Source organism: Ruditapes philippinarum, unplaced genomic scaffold (genome assembly GCF_026571515.1).
Source record: "Ruditapes philippinarum isolate M1 unplaced genomic scaffold, ASM2657151v2 ctg4479_1_1_1_1, whole genome shotgun sequence".
Lineage (NCBI taxonomy): Eukaryota > Metazoa > Mollusca > Bivalvia > Venerida > Veneridae > Ruditapes > Ruditapes philippinarum.
Window position 1 is genome coordinate 45,699 of NW_026855941.1, and position 21,922 is coordinate 67,620.

A 21,922-nucleotide genomic window follows, 5' to 3' on the forward strand; every position below is an offset into this window, starting at 1 on the left:
AGTAAAAATTTGCTATTTTCAATTTTTGTCGTGCTTAGCTCAACAAGTATTTAACCTAGAGTTATGAAACTTATTAGGAATGTTGGTCAGCATGTGTAGTTGTACACCAGGGGTTTGCTTGTGGATTTATTTAGTAAGTGTAGTGTAGTGTAATTTCCCTGACTTAGTAAAAATTTAAATTTTTATCTTGTGTCACGCGTAGCTCAAACAACTTTTAATTATACACATGATTTTTTATAGGAATGTTGATAGACATGTGACATTGTGCACGTGGTGTTTTGCTTTGACTATGGGTTTTGGTTGTGGTTTTATTTCTAGATTTTTTTGCCCTTGAATTAGTATAAATGTGCAGTGTTTTAACTTGTGCCGTGTATATTTCAAAAAGTATTTGACCTAGAGTCATGAAACTTTGGTTGGCATATGTAGTTGTGGATCTGGGAGATTGATCGTGGATTTATTCAGTATTTGCATTGAGTTATTGCCCTTGCCTAAGTAAAAACCATTCCAAAATTTTCTGTTATGTGTACCTCCGGTGCTTGAGTTAGAATCAACCAAAATTACAGGCATGATGATCGACATCACTGTGAAGCAGGGTTTTGCATGTGGATTGTTTAATTTTGTTAGGGTTATTGCCTTTGACTTAGTTTAGATTATTGACTTGTTCATGCATAGCTCAACAAGTTTTTGACCTGTAGTCATGAAACTATACTAGAGTTTTGCTCAGCGTGTGTAGTCATGCACCTTGGGTTTGCTTGTGGATTTATTATTCAGTATTTATAGAGGTTTTGTCATTAACTTAATAAAAGATTGTCAGTTTTCAACTTTATCACGGGTAGCCCAAAATAATTTGACCTAGAGTCAGCAGATTGACACTACAGTTCCATTTAATGTACATATGTATTAATACCTATATATTTACTTTTAAGTTTTTTATATTAGGTGAAGAATACTTATGGTATTTTAAGAAACTTTTGTCTGTAACTTTAAATAGACTTTTTAAATGAACTTTTATTTTTTCACATATGTTTTAAATAAGCATGTATTTGTATTGATAGAATTATTTTATGTGTTGCTATGTAATTGTAATTGTAATTATTTGATGTATATATATATATATATATATATATATATATATATATATATATATATATATATATATATATATATATATATATATATATATATATATATATATATATATATATATATATATATATATTGGTGCCTTATATGTTTGTATGTTACCGGGAACGTTGACAGTAAATACTACCATATCAACGTTTACATTCTGTTAAAACATAAATAATAACATTCCAATCGAAATCAAAATCCTGCAAAATTTGGTGTTTTATTGGATTTTTACACCAGTCTAAGTCTGTAAAAGCATTCTATTTTGACAAGCTTTTGATGTTTAAATTCTTTCAAAGCAATTCTGCTCTTGACCTCTTTTACATCTTTTAGATTTGGCGTTCTTGAGAAATTAAAGATATTTTAAAAACAATCTAGATACAATTGTACTTGCTTTAAAACAGAGAAATCCTTTCAAAGTAAAGAAGGGCAAATACCAGGTACAAATTTGTGAGTTTTTATCGGGCAAAATAATTTGTTTAGTGTCTCTAAAATCCAAATCATACACGAATTTCATTTTGACTTGTAAGATACAGTGATATCTAGAGTGATATCTCGAAACCCGATGCATGCTTTTAAAAATGTATTATAGCATTTTGTACATAATTAGAGCATTTTGTACGTCCAAAATATAGAGGTTTTATGACATTTGTTTGTTTTCTAACAACTTATCTTGATCTGCTGTTATAGCATTGAAAATGTGTTCATATGTGATATTATTTGCAAAAGGAATTTGATAAGTAATTTAGTTTTCCTTACTTCCAATATCCTAACTACCAACATTTTCTATTGCAATGTCAGCACTCTCGTAAAGAATATCCAATCACAGAAATAGAGTCGATTACATTCCCTAGATTTGATCTTATCGCCTTGACATTTCTTTATTTTTATGACTTTAACATAATTTGTAACATTTAGTGTTTTTTTTGTGTAAACATATTCCATAATCTCTCTCTATCTTTAATCTTATCTTGGTTTTCTTAGAATTCTTAGAACTATTCTAGATTATTTGATACTTTATCGCTTTTGGAAATGTGTTTTAATTTTCTGTATCCAAACGACTGTCTGTAAATAGCTCTATCATTTACTATATTTGTTTATCAAACAGAAAAAAAACAGTTAGTTCTTGAAACAATATTTGATTTCATAACTTTCTTATAAAGTATTTCAATGACAACTGACTATTGTCTTGCTCTAGGTTTTAATTTTAAAAATCTTTTGAAAGAAGTGCTTATAAATTAGTTTAAAACTGTTTTAATTTCGTTTTGAGATTTAGAAAAAAAAGTATCATGTTTGACGAAGATTAAATCTTGAAAATTATATGAAGTAAGAAATATGCTTCAATGAATTTTATAAAATTTTGTGTGAGTATTTAATTGCGATGTAGCGTAGGAAAGTCTGTTTTTTGTTGTTTTTTTTTTAAAGAGTTTATACACAATAATATGCTTGTGACAATAAAGTCTATCCATGCGATCAATTCAGACCAAGATAAGCCAAAAAATCAGAACCGTTTGTTCGTATTTTGACTGTCCGCTTCTTTTCAGTCAGTACATACCTAAGCATGAGAAATTGTTTTGACAAATAAGTTAGCGCGGTAAGAACTAACACACATTAATATGCCGTGATGTCTCATATTTATGCACATATCGTCGCTTAGTTCAACACGGCTGCTCGATTTGTGTCTTGTGTCAGTATTGTTAAAGCTTTGATCGAATCTGTTTTTTTGTATAATTTTTGTTTATGGTAATAATGCATATGAATATGTAACAAATCAACAATAGTTATGAAATAGTATTGTATTGATGAGTACATGTCGTCCTTAATTGTAATACGACTCCGTTAAAGCTCATTTATAAATGCCTCTTCAATGTAAGCACCTATTTATTTTCTAAAAAAAAGTATTGGAATGTTGATTTAATAATATTTTATTTTATGTCAAAAGAGATACAGAAACTTCGTTAACCATAGCAATATTATTTTTTTTCGCAGATTCTAATCAAATAAAAAGTATTTAATACATGAATGTACTTAGTAATATCTGTATTTTTCTTAGATTTTTTTTATATTAATCATCTCTCCTTCATTCAGATGTTTCTTACCTACGATTTGAAAAAGTATAATCAAAGATGTTCTATTTTCGATCCTTGAAGATCGTTTAGCACAACATAATTGTTGTGTGTGTATATGTTTTTCCCTATTTAATTTATCTGTACCTTTCGAAATTTCTATAATTTCTATTTGCATATATCTGGGAGCATTTTGCAATGGCACGCGTGTTTAAACAAAAAGATATAATTCCAAATATTGTAAATGTTTTTTTAAGACTTACAGAGATAATATAGCTTTTTTTACATCAAAATTAAAGTTTGGTTTATTTTCAACATTGTATTCAATGATGTGGGATTCTATTTTATGCATGTGTTTTACTGTCAGATTTTAATCAAACTGTTGTTCAAAACGCCCGCAGATTACCGTGCCCGACAACGACGCAAATTTCCGCAAATGAAAACAACTACAGAATGTACAACCACAAAAACAACAACGCAAAAAACAACGCCAAGCACAATAACAATAATTAACAACAACTACGGCCATCCTATCTGCTACGATCGAATGGGAAACGAAATTTGCGGTTCTCGTAATCGAAAAAATCCTGATGCTTTAGATATAAGAACCTGTAGAGCATTGTATAACAGTTGGCATTGGAGACCTTTCGCCGTTGACTTGAAGAAAAGATCAATAAAGGACTATGCTATAAACAGCGGTTTGTTATGACTGGTCGAATCAAGTTGTAGTTGCACCTACATTGTGCACATAATATATAGAAAACTGCCTTAAATGATTACCAGATCAAAACTGCATTAACATTACAAGGATAAAGTAACTGATGATGAAAAAAATTATTATATAATGAAAGATGGACCTTTTAGGGACATAGATAATACAGTGAAAATATTTAACATTTAGTTTCTATGATTAGACAAGGATCATATTATAAAACCTACGCCTCAGGCAACTACGAGGGTAAGCCGCTCTGCAGCACTGTTTTGTATACCATTTTCATTAAGTCTTGCAAAAGTAAGCTGTTTAGCTTTGGTCAATATAGCAAGTTTTGAAAGTATTCCACAATTCTACAATATTTTCGGCTGAATTGTAGTGTATTGGGGAATATATGAAACGTTTCGAAAGTATGCTAGTATTGTGCATTATTTTTTACCGACACATTGTGTATTTTAGGCGTGAGGTGTTGTTTTTGTTTTGGTGAATATGTGACAGTTTTGAAAATATGTCTGAATTTTACATTACAAAAAAATGCTTTATTGAAAATGTGCTGACAGTTTGCAATATTTTGAGTGTTGCTTTTTTGTACTATTGAATGTTAGCTATGCTAAAAATGTATTTTTGCTTTTTTACGTACGTTAAAGAATATGATCAAACTTATGAAAATATGCAAAGAAAAATACGATTTCTGCTAGTATGTAGTAGTAAAGATATGAAAGCTTTTGACAAGGCTGCAATGTTTTTGAACATGTATCTATGCTTATGGTTTTATAAAAATAAAGATGTCAGAAAAAGCTAATGTTTGTTCGTACGTGTATAATTGATGGAATGAAACGATATGAATATAGTGCAAGAAAAAGCAAATCGTTGTTCAATTGAACATAATTATCTTTTAGGATAGACCTTTAAGTTGATCAGACAAATTTTGACCTTCATTCATAAATGTCCTTTACCTTCAAGGTAAAATATACAAATTTTGCTTGTTTCTTGCTTTAAGTGGCTATTTGTTTTTTTTGAATGGATTTTCTTCAAACTTGACTATAATAACGTCAATCGTTAAGGATAGCCCTCAACGTTAACCAGACAGACCTTGACTTTCACTTACATATGACCTTGATCTTGAAGAGATAGAGAGAGAAAGAGAGAGCGAGAGAGAGAGAGAGGCCGGGGTTGATTTGGTCTGAATAAAATATGTGTGCTGGTAAACAGTCTTTCTGACCCCAAAGGGAATAATTCATTAAAATTATAATAGAAGTAAAGTGTTTATTTATCGGATTGTAATTGCAAAATATTATTTAAAAAAAGGATCTAAATAAATTGACAAGTTACACAGGGAATGAAGCATCCCTAACATATTTGATGCATTATCTTATTCTGATTAGACATACTCATGTATTCAGTTAGAATTCTTAACATTTCATTAACGTTTTGCAATAAATGTATTTTATCCAAAGATGAGCTGATGTATCTAAAAAAGACAGAAATAGAACCACTTAAGAATGTTTCAAACCGCAAAATGTTTGCAGGGTCAATTTGATCGAGCATGTTCATGGACAGTACTGAAAAGTGAAAGCTACTGTATTAAAATTGTTTTACAAACTTATAGTGCGAACATAACCATTTTAATGTCTCTGTAGTTTGCACATAAACGTGCATATAAATACTTTATAAAAGACATATGACAAACACCGAAACATCTCCTTTATCCGTAATGAATTATTTTGTATACGCCCGAAAAAGGTTCTGTAAGTAGTGTTCGTGTCCGGTCTGTATCATTTGAACCGGTGTAATGAAATTGAAATTACTTGACAGAAATGTTTATCAAAAAAAGACTTTGTGCAGAGTGCATGTTTGACCTATCTCAGGTTAAGGTCAATATTTCTGTTTTAATATCATTAAAAATAAAAATCTGACAATATCATGATAAAGAAACTTCTTTTACGATTCCATGATATACTTAAAACAAAATCTTTTAAATTATATTGGATTTCAAGTCATGTAGGTATACGAGGAAATGAAAAAGTAGATGCTTTAGCTAAACAATCATGAAATTTTCAAACAACTGACTTATTGTTACCTGCTTGTGATTTTAGACCGGCTATAAATAAACTCGTATCATCTGAATGGAAAGCAAATTGGGACAATGCCGTTTTTTATAAACTTCACGATATAAACCCATCTCTTGATGTGTCACCATCTCTATCTCTGTCAAACCGCAATGATCAAGCAGTTCTTCTTCGATGCCGAATTGGACACACTAAAATTTCCAACTCTTTATCTCCTCACGAATGACAATGCCCCTTTCTGTGTAGCTTGTAATGAAAGTTTTACAATCAAGCATTTTCTTCTTGAATGTCATGATTTTTCAGAGGCCCGTAATAGATTTTATTGTGTAAATTCACTCAAAGAACTCTTTAATACAATTCCATCAAAAAACACCATTGATTATTTGAAAGAGATAAACTTGTATTCTAGGATCTGATTGGCTAATTTTTATTGTCATTAAAAAAGTTTAACATAAAATATTAAGCCTATTATAGCATTCGGCACGATATAATGGCCAGTTATGTGTTGACGTGCCGTAAAAATCCAAACAAACAAAAACAAATACACTTAAACATTTTGTATCAATTTCAAAATTTTGTGTCCTTTCTGTATCTTTTGAACCGATGAAAAGTGATTGTAACCTTTTGGCAAAAATATTTCTTGTAATGAGATGGTTTGCAGAACACAGGTTCGTGTATCTTGCCTCGCCCCAGGGTAAATTGTTTAGACTTATATAGGAAAACATGAAAAACAACAAAAAATGAATTTACCTTGGAAGTCATATAGCATCACAAGGATGATTAAGGCAAAACATTTTTAGACAAGTTTCTTAATTGAGTCTCTACCCTAATTGAAAGATTATGTTCATTACTCAAACAAATTAACATTCAGGCCTATAATTCCCCGCCTTTGCGGTGCTCTTGTTTTTATTCATGACAGACGTACAAATGCGGAATTGATAACAATTTAGTTCTAAACTTGTTTCTATACAGAAATACCTCTCTCTATATATATAAATCATAACATTGTGACTCGTGTTTAAGATACAAAAACACTCACAAGAAACTGTTTTTTTTTTCCTCCTTCTTGCTGAGTTTGATATATTTGGATTTTGCCCTTTCATATATATCTAAGTGTCAACCAATGAACTGTTCAATACTTTAACATTAGATTCATATGTCCCTCAAATGATTTTAACTAATAAAGAAGGAAAAAGTGTTTTCCCAAATGAAAATGTTATTCGTGAGTAATTCAAATCATGGCAAACTCGATTTGTTAGCTCATTTAACACTTAAGTTGAACTTTTCTGGTCAATATATATGTTGATTTGATCAAATTAAAAAAAAGCACGCTTAGTTCTCTTTTCTAACAAGGGCAACATACGCTCGTCACAAAAGCTTTTGAGAGAGATGTGAACATTAAAGATATGCATATAGGAGATATGCTCTGGGCAATTTCCGGAAAATATCTGGATACTTTATCATCTCTAGTGACCTTGAAAATATTAACCTTAATTACATGTGTCATACTTGTAGCAAGATAGTAATCAATTATGTTACAATCTATCAGTAAATGATGACTAAATGGTCCCCGTACACAAATTTTGACCTCTCTAGGTGTCTTTGACTTTGTAGCAGAGACCTGGATTATGTGCACAATTTGCCACACAATGGTGAACATTTGTGGCAAGTTACATTAAAATTCAAAGATAAATTTAGAAGTTCGGTTCCGAACAAGCATTTTTCAATAACCTCTAAGTGTGACCTTAACTTTTGAGTTAGCGACCTGGTTCATGCATGTGACACTGCATCTTATAGCGGTGAACATTTCTATGAATTTTTCATAAAAAATCCAACCATGCGATGAAGAGACATGTTATGGACAAAATTGCCTTGTTTTATCATCTTTAGTAACCTTGACCTTGCATATATTAACCTTAATTACATGTTTCGAACCAGTAGTCATGATAATGACCATTTGTGTTTCAATCCCTCAATAAATGATGGTCTGAATACATATTTAATATTTTTATTAGAACTTTTACTCCTTTGTATGACCTTTACCTTGACCACAGGGACCTAAAGTTTGCACGCGACACTCCGCCTTATAATGATGAACATTTATGCCAAGTTATATTGAAATCATTTTATGCATGATGCAGTTTTGCTCAAGACAAGCGTTTCTCAATGACTTCTGAGTGTAACCTTGACCTTTGACCTTGATACCTAGTTTATGCGCATAACACTGCTTCTTAAAGTGGTGAACATTTGTATGAAGTTTCATTAGAATCCCCCAATGTGCGAAGGAGATATCTTCAGGACAAAATCTGTATTTTATCATTTGAAGTCTTCTTGTCTTTAGTGACATTGGCCTTCCATAGTTTACCTTAATCACATGTGTCACACCAGTAGTCATGATAATGACCCTTTGTGTTTCAATTCCTCAATAAATGATGACTAAACGGTCCGAATACACATTTTCATATCCTTATCTGAACTTTGACACCTATATGTGACCTTGACCTTGGCCACAGGGACCTTGACGTTTGACCTTGAAACACTACTTCCAATTTTGGTAAACTTTTCTATGAAGTTTTACTTAAATACTCCATTCATGTAGGAGATATGCTCAAGAAAAAATTAATTGGACGCCAGTAGGGGGAGCTTAATTCGACCCATTTTTCAAACGGGCGTATGAAAATTATTAATATGTTTTTCAAAAAGAATCTGCCCTTAAGTGTAAATTTTCAAAGTATCAACACTTCCTTTTGTCAATTTAAATTACTTTGGAATTTTTTCACCTCCATTTCCTGAGATGTCTTACGTAAAATATATTGATAGTCGCATGATAATTGAGTAGGCATCTGCCCAAAGATCAGTTAAATAAATGACTCCTCTGTCACGCCTCTCTTCTAAAAACGCATTTACGTTACTTCCCTTCCTACTCAATAGCAGGCCGAGTACACCTGCAACCGACCTGCAAAGAACACAGAAAGGACTCATGCCCCGACCCGCCTGCCTATAAAAACGTCTATGTTATCTTTAAATAAATCATTGTTCAATAACATTGTCTATTGCATATCGGTAAGTGAAAGAAAAACAATGAATATAAAAGATAAGCAAAATGCGTTTATGTTCTTTTCTTACCTTTTTAAAATAAACGTTGTGAGAATTTTTCTCCTCAGATTTTTCTTTTAATTAAAACGCCGTTGTCAAAAATAAAGTAATGATAGTTATTAAATCTCGAAAGAATTCAAACAAAATCAAAATTCTTTACCCTCTTCATCAATGTTAGGACGAATATTTGTTTGTAGTTCTGTAAAACCACAAACTGCTCTCTGACCAGCGGTGTTTCTCTACAAGGGATTGTGAACTACCTCTTATTCTGCCTAATAGCTCCTTCAATGTACTTGGTATATCACTCAAGGCAGGAACAAAAGAGTCAGCCATGTTCCAATATTCTGATGCATACCCTCGCTTCGCAGGTGTGTTGTAATCTGCTTCATCTCCTGTACTCGTCGTTGAAGTCACAGTGCTGAATTAACGGCATCCTTTGAGGAAGGTGCAGGAACTTGCTCAAGGCCACCATCAATTATGATATAACATCTTTTAACAGGTTGTATTAATCTTGTAGAAAGAAATATTCAAGACTCTGAATTATCAATCCATTGGTATGCCTTCAAAAACATAACGTCTTTTATCAAAGTATTAAAAATTGTAGTTTCCAATAGTTAGTGTAATGCAGATTTTAAAACATTTTTATCAAAATAATCCGAACAATGCAGAGTTAGCTTATTTTTCGTAATTACAAAAGGAAGCTTTCCGGCTTCAAAGTCGTCAGTGGTAAAACGTTTAACCACAGGGGTCTCATCCAAGAAATCAATAAGTGTCTACAATATATGTGACTGACAATAACATAAATATATAAAAATATAAACAACTTTTGTTTTTTTTTATCATTTTTCTACTTGAATTTGTTTTTTGTCTGCTTCATAACAATGCACGAGAAACCGTTTCCTGAAAAAATATGATCATTTGGAATCCTGCAGTTTTGTAAACTATGATTTCAGGGGGGTCATTCCATGCGCGCGCATCCTAAAAATTCTGATACCGGGACCTATTCATGTTAAACAATCAAAAAGATTGAAATTCAATTTCTTTTGCAAAGAAGATGCCCTTGAAGGGGAATCCTCTTGTTTCCCAATCAGGAAGAATACCCAACTGTTAGGGCGATTTCTGAAAGTTCTAAATCAGTACATAATCAGGAAGTATGTTGTATAAACAAAAGCCCGGTATGAGCCGGGTGATGCTCCTCGCATAGGTTTTGGACACAGGAAAGTACACCTCTTGTAGTTTCAGAGTTATATCACTGAAAAAAGTTCAAAGTGCAATAATTATAAATTAAGACGAGGCAGAGTTACTGTTCTTTGCACGGCACTTCTAATTAATGCAATCTATCAACCTAAAAAGTTTTTTGTTGATACCTCTTATGGTTTCCGAGTTATGTCCCGGACAAAGTTCAAAATGTAAAAATGAACAAAGGGCAATAGCTACAAAATTTGGCAAGGCGGAGTTCAAGTTTTTGTGCACTGCACATCTACCCATTGAGGTCCATCTACCTATAAAGTTTCATGTTGATATCTCTTGTAGTTTTGAGTTACGTCCCGGACAAGATTTTTCCAAAAGGGGAGATATTTCAAACACCGGGCAAAATAGAGTTATGGTTCTTGTGCACTGCACATTTACCTATTGAGATATATTCACCAACAAAGTTTCATGTTGATATCTCTTATAGTTTTAGAGTTATGTCCCGGACAGGGTAGATAATTCAAAAACCGGGCTAAATAGATTTATGGTTCTTTGACACTGCAATCCCCCTCAATGCCCTCTACAACTGTATGAAGTTTAAAGGGTTTTCCAGTTATGCTCCGGACAAGACAACGGACGGACAGACGGACAAGGTGGCGACTATATGCTCTCCCTTCGGGGACCATAAAAAGATGATTCGTAAATTTATGCGCAGGATAGTTTAAAGATAAACATTTTTAATGTTGCAAATTTGGAGATATGTTTAGGAATACTGCACCGATTTACTAATTTTTTCAGGGGCCGCCATTTTGACTTCCAGTTAATAATGCATATGTATGTATGAAAATGTCCTCATCGCCAGCTTTTTTTGATTCAAAAGTAAATACCTTCTGTGTATTTTTTTAAGTTTTCGAATCATCTTTACAGCTAAAAACAGGACAGAGTGTAAAGAAAAGCATGGACGGAGTGATAACTATTATAACAATATACATGTATAATATGAAATAATAGAAACTGACAGTGAAATAAAAGATACGATTAATTGATAACCCAACACATAAAAAGGAGTGTCATGAAGGGTAAGTCCAAGTCCCTCTCCATATTGTCAGTTACTTTAACAGGTCACAGTAACTTTCACAGTAATTTCAGTAACTTTCTGTTTTTCTCTATTTATGCGATTTTCAGTTTGTTACAAAATTATTATAATCTTAGGTCACAGTATTTGAAACGTATCAGAAAAAAGACGGATTTTGTCACAAAAACATATGTCTCCCAAAACTATTTATAGCTCTGGCTGCCACTGTATGCAGCGCTGCAGAACATGCCGGTAATATGCACAACACCCTTGTTAACTTTCATTGTAATCCAAGCAGTAGCTTGACCAGTGAAAGCCACACAAGATTATTCTATTTATAGCTCTGGTGGCCAGTATGTGCAGCGAACCCACTAGTAGATTGACCTGTGACGGCTGGACAAGATTTTTCTTTTTTTAGCTCTTGTGGCCATTTTGTGCAGCGAAGAGGAACGTGCTGGTAATGTGCACAACTTGCGATGGTCCTGATCACTCCTGTAAAGTTTGGTTTGAAATCCCAACGGTAGTTCGACTTGTAAAGGCCAGACAAGATTCTCTCCTCTTTTTTTATCTCTGGCAGCTGTTTTGTGCAGCAAAGCAGAACGTGTCGATGATGTGAACAACTAGGGATAGTACTGATAACTGTAGTAAAGTTTTGTTGAAATCCCACCAGTAGTTTAACCTGTGAATGCCGGACAATGTTTTTTTTCTATTTTAAGCTCTGGCGGCCTTTTTGTGCAGCAAAGCGGAACGTGTCGGTGATGTGCACAACCAGGGATAGTACTGATCACTCCTGTAAAGTTTGGCTAAATTTTTTTCTAAAAATAACAAGTCTGCATTAGATAATATGGATTTCGTAGAACAAGCTGTTTCAGAACTTTTAAAGAATCATTGTGTTGTTGAGGCTCCATTTACACCACATATTATCAATCCATTGACTGTTTCCATCAACAGTTAAGGAAAAAAAGAGATTGATTTTAGATTTGAGAAAAGTTAATGAACATATTAGAGAAGAAAAAAAAAACATCTTTTGAGGACTGGAAAGTTGGACTTGAGTATTTTACACATGATGGGTATATGTTTAAGTTCGATTAAAGTAAGGGCTACCTTCATTTAGACACTTTATTAAGCCATCAAAACGTTTTTAGCTCACCTGTCACAAAGTGACAGGGTGAGCTTTTGTGATCGCTTTTCGTCCGGCGTCCGTCCGTCCGTCCGTAAACTTTTACTTTAAATGACATCTTCTCATAAACCACTAAGCCAATTTCATCCAAACTTCACAGAAATGTTCCTTTGATGGTCACCTTTAAAAATTGTTCAAAAAATTTAATTCCATGCAGAACTCTGGTTTCCATGACACCCGAAAGAAAAAACTTTAAATATCTTCTTTTAAAAAACCCAAAGAGCTAGAGCTTAGATATTTGGCATGAAACATCTTTTAGTGAGTGTCTACCAAGTTTGTTCAAATAAAAGCCCTGGGGTCAAAATTGGCCCCGCCCCAGGGTGTCATTGATTTTCCCTATATGCATATAGTAAAAACTTAAAAAATCTTCTTTTAAATAACCCAAAGAGCTAGAGCTAAGATATTTAGCATGAAACATGTTCTAATGGGTGTCTACCAAGTTTGTTCATATAAAAGCCCTGGGGTCAATATTGGCCCCGCCCCAGGGGGTCATTGATTATCCTCATATGTGTATAGCAAAAACTTAAAAAATCTTCTATGAAAAAAACCCAAATAGCTAGAGTTTAGATATTAAGCATGAAACATCTTCTAGTGAGGGTCTACAAAGTTTGTTCAAATAAAAGCCCTGGGGTCAAAATTGGCCCCGCCCCGGGGGTCATTGATTTTCCTTATATGCGTATAGCAAAAACTTAAAAAATCTTCTTTGAAAAAACCCAAATAGCTGGAGTTTAGAAATTAAGCATGAAACATCTTCTAATAAGTGTCTACAAAGTTTGTTCAAATAAAAGCCCTGGGGTCAAAACTGGCCCCGCCCCAGGGATGTCATTGTTTTTAACTATATGTTTTTAGAAAAAACATAAAAAATCTTCTTTTAAAAAACCCAATGAGCTAGAGCTTAGATGTTAAGCATGAAACATCTTCTTATTGGTGTCTACCAAATTTGTTCAAATAAAAGCCCTTTGGTTAAAATTGGCCCTGCACCAGGGGGGGGGGGGAGAGGTCATTGTTTTTCATTATATGTGTGTAGTAAAAACTTAACATTATGAAATATATCTTCTAATGGGTGTCTTCCAAGTTTGTTCAAATAAAAGCCCTGGGGTTTAAACTGGCCCCATCCGGGGCCTATATACAGTTGAGCGACCTCAGGGCCATGGTGGCCCTCTTGTTATGTTTTTCAGTAAATTACCTTTTGGCATCAGTAGCGCCCCTTACATTTTTACAAAAGTGTTGAGGGAAATGGTTAAATACTGGAGATTGAACGGAATAAAAATTGTAATGTAATGGGGTAGCAACAAAAATTTTGAACAGACTCAAGCCGATTTTTATTTTGTAATGAACAGTCTTTTTCAATTAATAAAGAAAAATCAATATTGTTCCCAGTTCAAGAATAAGAGAGGATTGGTATTTTCTTGAACAGTGAAAAATTTTGTTTAGCCATTCCACAAAGAAGAATTAATGATTTTAACATGATAACTCTCAAGTTATTGTTGGGTTCTCTCACTTATGCATCTGCTAGACATTTAGCGCAATTTACAGGAAAAGTCATTTCTATGATGCTTGTTATTGGAAATATAGCAAGACTGATGACTGATGGTATTTGTATAAAGAGATAGAGACTAGTAAGTCGTGGAACTTTTGTTATAATTTGCCATCAAATCATCCTTACCTTACTGAAGTAGATTTTTGGTTGAAAATTTAGAGAAGTTTAATGTTTAAAATTGTCGGCATACAATCCGGTACAGACTTTGGTATATTCTGATGCAAGTCATCTGTCATGTGGCTCTTATATCGTTGACTGCAACAAAAGTGTGGTCCATAGCGTTTGGAATGAGGAAGAACCGGCTAAGAACTCTACTTTTAGAGAATTAAGAGCAGTTAATCTTGCTTTACGAGCTTATGGAAGTTTGTTAAAAGAATTCTAAAGTAAAATGGTTTTCTGATTCTCAGTCGTGTGTAAAAATTGTTCAGTCGGGTAGCACGAAATTAGATTTGCAACTTGAGTCGCTTAATATCTTTAAATTATGTTTAAAATGGAACATAGATTTTAGCATTCAGTGGGTTCCACGTGAGCATAATCAGACAGCAGACGACATTAGTAAAATATATAGTTCAGATGAGTGGGAGAATACTACCGAATTTTTCAATTTCATTGATCAAATGTGGGGTCCTGATGGAGTAGATATGTTTGCCAGCTTCAAAAATCGCAAATTAAATCGGTTTAACTCTTTGTTTTATGAATATAAGTCTCAAGCAATCGATGCTTGTACACAGTCTTAATCAGACTGCAATAATTGACTTGTGCCACCTATATATCTTGTTTCTAGAAACATATTTCACCTTGTGGCATGTAAAAGGAAAGGCACTCTGATAGTTCCGAAATGGCCCAGTTCGTCATTTTGGCCAATCTTGTTTAAAAAACAATGGCGTCAGAGAGTTTAAAGCGGGTCAAAATATTTTCATGGACACAAATTGCATTAACTGTATTTTTGATTCCAGAAGATTTAATAGTAAAATGTTAGCTATTCCCTTGGAATAAGAAAAAACAAGGCTTTTTTAGTTGATAATCTATTTGTAAGTTAAACAGAATAAATCTATTTTGAACGCAGATTTATTTTTGTAATTAGTATATCAGATTAACAGCATTACATTTTTTCTCGTTCACTTATCATCATGTCCCCTCACTTAATACATGCACATATATTGTTGTACATAAATTCTGTACATGTCTGTTTTGTGTCGTAGACCGACAACATCGTACTTGACTGATAGCAGCGGGGCTTTTTTTCTTACACGACTGTTTTTGTTTTAATTAATACGTAGAAAAAATTGTATTGTGTAAGTTGTATAATATAAATTGATGTACACAATTCTGTACATGTCCGTCTGGCATCCTATGCAGACAAAGTATCGATCCGATCGATAAGAAACATGTTGATGTACACAATTATGTACATGTCCGTCTGGCACCCTATGCAGACGAAGTATCGATCCGATCGATAAGAATCATGTTGATGTACACAATTCCGTACATGTCCGTCTGGCATCCTGTGCAGACGAAGTATCGATCCGATCGGTAAGAATTATGTTGATGTACACATTTCTGTAGATGTACGTCTGGCATCCTATGCAGATGAAGTATCGACCCGATCGATAAGAATGATGTACACAAATTCTGTACATGTCTGTATTTATATCTATTTATGAAGCGGAAGTCTAGGTCTGAATGATTTGCTGTTTGATACTGTCGTAAAATGGGCTGGGTTGATATTATTGTTATGTTTTTGTAAAAAGAAGTTTATTTTATACATTTCACAGACGTGTTAAAGGTTGGAGTATTGCAAAACTGGACCAGTTAAGATGACCACAATTGCGTGAAGAATATTTAAAGCTTGAAAGGTTCACATTAAAATCTAAAGAGAAAAATACGTTAAAGAAATATAAATGCTATTTTAAGTTGTTTTGTACATGGTGTAAGAAATACAATTACAGCTCTTTACCTGCGCTTGATGTACATGTAGCTTTATATGTGTCATCAGTATTTACCTATGATTCGTCTGAGTCAAAAATAAACAGTATTTTGTATTCAATCTCTTGTTCTCATAAAATGGCCGGGTTAGAAGATCCGTGTTCTTCTGAATTTGTGAAAAAATATTAAATGTGGCATTTTAAGGGAGTCTGGTAAGCCGTCTAAGCATAAAGAACCTCTTTTGGCCGAAGATTTAGCAAAATTAGTTTATTTACATTTTAATTCAAATGTTAATTTAATGGACAAGAGATTTATTACAATGTCTTTTCTTAGTTTTTCTGGGTTCCTAAGTTTTGCGGAAGTAATACAGTTAAAACGATCTAATTTAGAGAAATTGATGATCGTCAGGTCAAAATAATGTTAGAGTCTTCTAAAACAGATCAATCAATTAAGGCAGGGAGCTACAGTAGTTATAGCAAGAACTTATAAGTTTATCTTTCCTGTTACTGCTTTGGAGAAGTATTTTAAAATGGGGAAAAATAATACAGATTCGGGGCAATACTTATTTAGGAAAGTCAGTTTTTGCAAGAAAAAAGATGAAACAGAATATGTTTTGAGAGGGGGTCCCCCTATTTCTTATACGCGTGCTAGACAAATTCTCATAAAGAATTTAGCATCTATCGGTTTAAATACTAGAAATTTCGGTTTGCATTCATTTAGATCAGGAGGTGCTACTTCGGCTAGGTCTTTAAATCTGGGCAGATAGATCAATTATTCATCGACTTATGAAACGCATCCCGCTCTTTTTCTGTCGATGAATTAAAGTGAACCTGTAGTAGCCACTCCTACATAGTCTTTCTTATTCATATTTTATCCATGTAGGATATTAATTATGGAGTTGAATGATAAATTATTTATGTCTGGCTGAATGGAATGAGAGAAAACATAAATTCATTTATCATTGGTCTTTACTATATTATGATTTTTCGGTCACTGTGGACAGCGCAGCTGTATTTCAGCTGTCCACCAAGAGACTGGTCAATATATAAGGTGTATATACACGGGTATTTGACCATTCGAGGTACTATAGATTCACTACGAGGTATTATAGGTTTACTACGAGGTACTTTAGGTTCACTACACACAGACGCCAACCCAGCCCGCCCTCGTTTTGAGATTACACTTAAGATTGTGTATGTTATGCTGGACTTTGTTATGCCAGAATAATATTAAAAAATGTATACTTTAAGGTTAATCAACGGTATTGATTAATGTCTATTTAATATATAAATTATTTTTTGTTTTGTCTTTTTCAGATTAGACAATTATTTGTTGTCTTTTGATAACGTTGCAAGGATGGATTCTAAGTTTGAGAGATTTTTGTGGTTCTGACTTTGAGGTTATATATTTGTGTGTGTTTAAGACAATATTCCATACAGTGCCCTGTAATTACACAGAATCACAATTTTTGGAATGTCGAATCGACGATATGGGGCTTTTATATGATCATATGTTATTATTGTTAAGTGCAGAGACACTTCTCACTAGTTTAAAGTGATTTTTTTTCCAAGTGTCGTTGATGTGTATGAATGTATATTTAAATAATAATAAATTAAAGTGAACCTGTAGTAGCCACCCCTACATAGTCTTTCTTATTTATATTTTATCCATGTAGGATATTAATAATGGAGTTAAATGATGAATTATTTTTGAAGTCAACGCATTTTTTTCAAGTTCAATTTTTTTCCAATTGTAGTGGGGGGGGGGGACTTTATATAATTAATGTGAAAAAAATTCTAGGAAGTTTTTATGAGGGGGGGGGCACCTTGTTATAGAGCACCGCCTTGATTTACACCCTCCCCCCTTCTTTTGCTATCAACTTTTATTGTCCCGCAAAGCAATACAAATGTATCTTTAACCCAACTCAATAATCGCGAGAAAATGTTTGGTCTGATTTTCGAATTAGTAAAATTCGAGGCAATATTCCTTCCTTGATCGAGACAGGCTGAGACATGCCTTAAGTATTATTTACAGTTTTATGATGAGAACGAAAAAGTAATTTAGCAGAATATGTGCGGTATTAGTTGGTTTCTTAATGTTACAAGGGTAGACGAAATGGAGCCTTTTGTTGGTGAAATCCGTAAAAAAATCAGAGCGACGGAACAAAACGTTCACTACATTTTTGACAAAAGTATTTTTTAACGGTAAGCCGATCAGCATCAATTGATCACAACATACTGTTTGGCTGAATGGAATGATAGAAAACATAATAAAATCAATATTTATGTTAATTTAAAAATACAAATTTCCTCAAAGACACAAGTACTGTATAAGTGTTTGCCAATTCGTATAGAAGCAAGAAAACCCATAAATTTACTGTAGAAGCCGTTTTGGTTAACCACCGTGCTGTTGTGCTTGGCTGTTTTTGATTGACCTAATGCTGTCTGGTTAAGAATTCGTGTCGTTTGTGGCATTGTTAAAAAACGTGTCTGTAACATGAGAATGTTATCTGCCTCATAAAAACACCAACATTTATGTACACCGAATTATCAAATTCTGAGATAAGTTATTTAATTATTGTAAATTGTTTACACGTTATCATTGATAAAAATCATTGTAATTATCTCTTCAGTATCACCAAAAATAAGTTTTATACGATATTTGATATGAAGTTTTTGGGACTGATTGTAGAGTAGATTGGTGTAATTTATTAAAACTGGTGTAAAAATGAAACTCTTTACCGGAATATTTCTTCTTATACTGGAAATATGTAAGTATTAAACATATTTATTTTATTCATTATAACATAAAACCCAAGGGATGTTTAAAAATTGTTTATTGTAAACATTTAATTTTTTTACATTTCTCATAAGTATTATCTTCTTAATTTGATGAATACCCTTAGATACTAGAGTACTTATAAACACAAGTCACCTGAAAGTTGAAGATTCATGTTTTGCTTCTATGAATTTTATTATATACGCAAAAAAAGAGAAAAATGCTATACTGATAACCTTTTTTGAATATATTTTCAGGCCAGGCGTAAGTATACTTGTAAATTGTTCCAAGCTACAGTACCATTAGGTTTTGCCAGCGTACATGGTAACCGCGGTTAGCTCAATAGGTAGTGCGATCACTCGCAATGTATCTCTGCTCCGGCATCAACAGAAGTCATTAGTTTCTTGCAAAAGTGAAGACAACTAGTGCTGGAAAACTGCTTGACAGCTTGCCCAGGAACGATTCAGTGGCTGCACTGTGCTCTGGTAAATTCAAGTGATCCGGAGTGAAAATTACAACACAATCACCCTTGATCAAGTCATGGCTGAGTAGAATTATATTTTTTATATGTAATATTGAATAACAATTTACATTATTGGTATACCTCATTTTAACATTGAAACATCTGGCTGAAGTGATTAGTTAGACTTCAGACCAAGATAAGCTGAAACATATGTGCCGTCGGATTCATATCTGTATTTTTTCCTATTCAGTAATTAAACAATTGAAAATATGTTCCCTTAAATGATAAGTGGTTCCGTCGGCATTGAAACATAGACTAGTAAAATTAAATTATTCAGCATATTAAAGGTAAAGTGTAGATACATTATTGAAGATAGGGTTTAAATAAGATAAAAACCAAGGTATAAATATGTTATCAATGTATATGTACGAGTATATTAAATGATCAATTATACATATCGCGTTACATGTAGTATAATAATTATTAAGCTCATGGGCATTTAACTAAACAATGAAATACATCTGATATCACATATCTTGTGAATTGTTTCAACCACATTGAAATGAGTGTATTAAACTTTAAAGAAAGCAGGCTTTTGACGTGAAGATTTGCACTGATTCGACTGAGACATCGTTTAACATTAATGATTGTGTTTTCTGTTTGAACGGATGATGTTTCAGCCAGGAAGTGTGTTATTTGTCGGATGGAAGCACAAAAAGCTGTTTACAGTGTTGTGTGTATGATTGCTGTAAGGACGACGATGACATGTGAGTAATCAAATGCTTGTCATTAAATTTTCATGTCTTCAATTATATATATATAATTTTTCGACGAGACGGCGCGCTCGACTATTCTCAGTACGTGACAAAAAGGAAAGAGACATAACGTAACAAGTAACTCAGAGTTATCGGACCTGTGTCAATCATGTAAGATAACAAAAGTGTGAAGGTTCAGCCCATTCTCCTCAGTAGATACCATGCAAAAACTTAACAAAAGTGTGACACCGTCGCCATGGTTAATATTATAGCTCTCTCTATTCGTCAAATAAAATCCAGCTATTTCTATTTAAAGAGGCTCATAATAAAAATTATAAATAAAACACACAATCAATATCAACGTGAACATACATTGTGTCAAATATCTAGGACACCTAAAAAACTGTTAAATTATTAGACGACGTGAATTATGCGCTGCTGTAGATGACTTTCTGGAAATATTTTGTCGTAAGCAATACACTAGTATAAAGTTAGTACCATTTTGGGTAGGGTTTATTCTATTTTAAAGTATTTGCAATGCGTATGTAATTGAAGCATTTATGCATACATCACATTTCAAGCGGGACCGTTTAAGATAGAGGCATCGGTGAGACACCGTTAATGATTTTACATCGGAGAGAAACCTTTCAAGTCTTGCCTGAAACAAGGGACTTGTCATACACCTTGCATGGTCCGTTTGGTAGGTTTCCGAAGCGTACTCGCCCCGTCACCTGGACACCGTCAAATATTCTTTAAAAGGTAATTAGCCGTCTATCGTACGACATATATCTAATTGTCGTCCGGTATCCGACTGATAGCACCCATCGAAAGATGACTGTAAGGTGTAGGGGCAAAATCCATATGTATTCTAGCCGGTTATTTGACAATATTCGTATGAATACCGTACGGTCCATCTTGGTTCTCCGGCAAATATTAGACACGACCTCGATTTCATAAAGGAGGTAAATATATAGCTCATTCTATCCATAGCAGTAGCCAACAACATGGCAAATCCTAGAAATTTTAAACTAGCTATGCCACTTCTGCAACTTGCCGTTACAATGTTATAATAATCTTTGAAGAAGAGAGTATGAGGTAACGTCAGAGGCAGCGAATACGGTATATAATACAGAATAATGTATCAGACCTTGGCTTCAGAGACGACTTATGTATGGCCAATATAAAACATTAATGGTAGGGCTTCAGATAGAAAATGAAGATTTCAAGTCCTTTCTCAGAAATGAACCTCAGATGTTCTATAAATTGCTTCAGTGGGTTTGGACACAAATAGACAAAGGGTGAAAGGTCAGTTACAATAAGAAATTATCTACAATAAGATTGAAGACATTAATATTTTGTTCGTGTGTGAAAAAAGTTGATATTAAAAAAAATACAAAAACAATAAATTAGACAAATGTTTCTAATAAAATTTTATTGTTTTATTTGTATGTTTCCAGACAGCGGCCATCTAGGTTTGATCCTCGCTTTTACTGTCCGTGAGGAACCCCTACCAATTATGGAAAAAAATAGAGAAAATAAGAATCCCTAAAGAAAGTCCAAAACGGCAAAATGAAAATGTTGCAGGCTCGGTTTGTTTGTGCCTGTTCATAGAGTTTAATTTCCGTGTTACACGCAACACTAGGTGTGCAGAGCCATTTTAAAGGAATACAAGTGCAAGGTCTTCCGCATGCAATGTGCCCATGATAAGTGGTGACACGATGCACAAAGCTTTCGGGACAGATGGAACTACCCTCATTGCTGCTGGGCTATTGACGGGAAGTACATTGCCATAAAGAAACCACCACAGACAGGGACTTTAAACGACAACTTGCTTGGTGTCGTGCAAATTATTCATTTTAGCAAATGTTTCGTCGTCAGATGCTGGTGTCTTTAACCAATCTATTCTAGAGCCATCACTCAGGGAAGAGTGGATAGGGTTTCCC

The 21,922-nt window shown here is 33.5% G+C and overlaps 1 protein-coding gene and 1 long non-coding RNA gene across 3 annotated transcripts in view; both read left to right on the forward strand.

Moving 5' to 3' along the window:
- The window catches only part of LOC132744908 (uncharacterized), a 55,920-nt gene extending 38,410 nt beyond the window's left edge, over positions 1-17,510 (forward strand). The window contains exon 15 of one of the 2 annotated variants that reach the window (XM_060733700.1): positions 17,300-17,510. The gene's annotated coding sequence lies outside the window, so the exon portion shown is untranslated. Of the gene's footprint in view, positions 1-3,595; positions 4,712-17,299 lie in introns of those variants that run through there. The other variant, XM_060733699.1, reaches the window with a different exon arrangement.
- Positions 17,511-18,621: 1,111 nt separating this feature from the next.
- On the forward strand, positions 18,622-21,122 carry LOC132744907 (uncharacterized). The gene is made up of 3 exons (XR_009627763.1): positions 18,622-18,753; positions 19,019-19,309; positions 19,905-21,122. It is a non-coding gene; the product is annotated as an uncharacterized LOC132744907 (long non-coding RNA).
- Positions 21,123-21,922: the final 800 nt, after the last annotated feature.